The sequence below is a fragment of the Pseudophryne corroboree genome, chromosome 1 (assembly GCF_028390025.1).
Source record: "Pseudophryne corroboree isolate aPseCor3 chromosome 1, aPseCor3.hap2, whole genome shotgun sequence".
NCBI classification, from domain to species: Eukaryota; Metazoa; Chordata; class Amphibia; order Anura; family Myobatrachidae; genus Pseudophryne; species Pseudophryne corroboree.
In genome coordinates this window covers 584,481,860-584,485,163 of record NC_086444.1, presented here as the reverse complement: position 1 = coordinate 584,485,163, position 3,304 = coordinate 584,481,860, and the positions used below count along the sequence as shown (strand labels likewise).

Below are 3,304 nucleotides of genomic sequence, written 5' to 3'. Positions count from 1 at the left end.
ATTATTGGCGAGATAATAATGTAAGTAAGCGAAAATCAATAATCCCTCATTCAAGAAAAAATGCATTCATATCCTCTGTAATAGAGATTTTTATAGAATGAGGTCACTACCTCGGGCCTGATAAGGTCCAATAATTATTGGAGCCTGGGATCAAGTTCCTAACTGTGGGTCCCGAAGTTATGATGTGCATAGGAGAATAAAATACCTACGGTACCTAGTATTCCCTGGTGGTTCCCCATCCAGGTACTGACCAGGCCCTGCAGTGCTTGGCTTCCAAGATCAGACGAGTTTGGGCCTACTCAGTGCAGTCTGATCGTAGGTGAATGTGTCTCCTGGGCGCACCGTATTCCGATTGTGTAGGGACCCACAGATATCAATCATAAAATGAGTGAGTATCGGGCTTTAGTTGTCAAAAAGTAGGCTATCAAAATATTGATGAGAAATCTAACAAATGAAGGTCTGTGTGACAAGGATATTTTGTAACTGCAGGGTATCACTTAACATTGCATTCACTAATGGTTGTGTATTTCCCTGATTCCTGTATTTTATAACTCCTAAATCAACTCTATCACATTTGTACTCCCAAGTATAATTCTTGTACAGGGATACAAATTGCCCAACAGAAAAATATAGGGAGAGAAGGAGCTGTAATATCACACAATGCCTCTGGCTTTTCACTCTTATACAATTTGTTGAACAGTGAGAGCCAAAGGGTTAACAGAAAACACACATGAGTAGCAATGCTAAACTCACATAAACAGCAGTATTGAACACTAGTATGTAGTTTCAATTAAATGGAAAGGACTATAGAGGAGTGTATTGATAAATATATTCTCTGTATAACTATCCTAGATAGGATAGTTATACAGAGAATATATTTATCAATACACTCCTCTATTGTCCTTCCCATTTAATTGAAACTACATACTAGTGTTCAATACTGCTGTTTATGTGAGTTTAGCATTGCTACTCTGTATGAGGATACATCTGTAGTTGCTTTTTGTCTTTTGTCTCCTCAAAAGACTACACCCGTTGTTTCATAGTTGTCATAACTATTTTTCGGGAGCACCACCAACCATTTGCTGAACTAATTATCAAAGTAGGCTTTACGTTGGTTTAACAACATTATCAATCTATTCAATTATAATTGCTATATCCTGTGCAGATTTATATCTTTTGAATTAGGTTTTGAGCTACTCTGAAAGTACACAAAAAATGTTTGTAGCCGCTCTGCGATACAATCGTTCGCACTACTGCTAAGCTAAAATACACTCCCAGTGGCGGCGGCATAGCATTTGCATGGCTGCTAAAAACTGCTAGCAAGAGATCAACTCGGAATGACTCCCAATAACCATAAATTAATGGTTCAATGAATGACTTGGATTAACATTACTTAAACAAAATTTTACATTAGAATCCTGAACAGTGAACACTAATTACTCACCAATGGTGGGCTGTATAATATGACAATGTCCAAACTGATCTCAGGTCCAAATGATCTCTTTATTGAAAATTTACAGACATACAATATTACACATATTTAGTGGTGGAGTATATAGAATAGTTTATAGATATTTATAATAAGTACAAATAGGGTAGTACAGATGGTCTAATGGTTAGCATTACTGCCTCAATGCACTGATATCTTGGATTTACCACCATCGCTCTGTGTGGAGTTTTTAAATTCTTCCTGTGCTTGCATGGTTTCCTCTCACACTCCAAAAATACTGTATACTGGTAGTTTAATTAGCTTCCAACAAAAACTGGTACTGTTTCTAATTTTGTTGCTTTGCAGCAAAAAAGTAACCCTAGTGTGTATGTGAGTGTGGATTGTAAGCTCCACTGAGACAGGGAATGATGTAAATGGGTAAATTTTCTCTGTAAAGTACTACAGAATATGTGTGCGCTACAGTATGTAAATAACTGATAAAAAATAAACCAATAAATAACACAATTTTTAATTGTGCAATTTATCATATACATAGCTTATCAATAGAGCTAGTGTTAATTAATTCTGCTTTGTGGTATGCTTTAAAGTATGGGGTTGGCGCAAAAAACATACTCGATTAAGTCACATTATTATTACCACCAGCTAATAACAAGAATAACCGCCATGTGCAGCACAGACAGCAGCTAGATGGGCTGAACTGTCATTTTAGACACACGTCTGGTTGCCCCCAGGTTCATTTAGATGGTGAGCTGATCCACTGTAGTGTGTCAGTCGGCCCTCACGCACCTTTGTATCTGACGTTCACCTCTCACATCAATGGCACTTGGTGCTCCCCAGTTTCGACATCAGTTATTTGCAATGGTGGCATTTGTCCAGTCACGATACACCGTCACCACAGAAGGACGCAAATAGTTCACAAACTGTGCTGTAATACTGCCACCCTTGGCCTGAGAGACTAAACTCATCCCTTTTTTCAACTTGGATAAATCGCCCCCTTCACCTATGACAGCAATGAGTGATATGTATGCAGATGGCCTATCGCACACCTTATATACCCTCTAAGCCAGTGCATGACACGTGATGTTTTTTATTATCTACACTCTGCCGATGTCAAATGTAGGATGTGGTCATGATAATGTGACTCGACTGTATACATAAAATTCTGTAGATTCCGAGAAGAGTCTCAGATTCCCAAAAATCCTTCAACTGTCTATCACTTGAACATCCCTTTTGCCTTTGTTCACCTCTCTTAGGAATTAGAGAGTTGTGTGTCATCTACAGACACTGCTATGATTAATTTTAGTTTTTTTTTTTACTCATTTTAAAACACTTTATTTGAAAGACTTAGAATAGGCAACATTAAAGTGTAGCAACTACCTTCTAACTGTGGAATTCAGTTTCTTAATATTGCCAACTATAATAATTCTGTGACTCTCCAACACTTAAGAGACTAGTTGTGAGGTTCCAACACCTATACAGGCATTCTCTCCACTACAAATCTGGTAACTTTTTTGCATCTTCTGACCACATTGTTCATCAGGATGCTACTGATAACCTAGCATATACTTAACTTCAATGCCCACAAGTCTTTGCACTTTCAATTTCAGGAAAGCATGGCGACATGGAGATAGAATGGACTTATTCACATTTCCTGCTTATTGCACAAATCTCGTTCATGTTTGTTTCACTATTTTGCTTCTCCAGAGGAGCCTACACTGAGGAAGAAAAATGGTGAAATGATCATCTGTAGTCATAGGGTACATGCCATACACAGCAGAAAACTAGAGCAGCACCTTTAGGATTTGCAGCACTTGAACCATAATACATGCCACAAGCATCAACTGAACACTTTAA

General features: G+C 38.0%; 1 pseudogene; it reads right to left on the bottom strand.

Moving 5' to 3' along the window:
• Window positions 1-202: 202 nt before the first annotated feature.
• LOC134950000 (5S ribosomal RNA) lies at window positions 203-321 on the bottom strand (annotated as a pseudogene).
• Window positions 322-3,304: the final 2,983 nt, after the last annotated feature.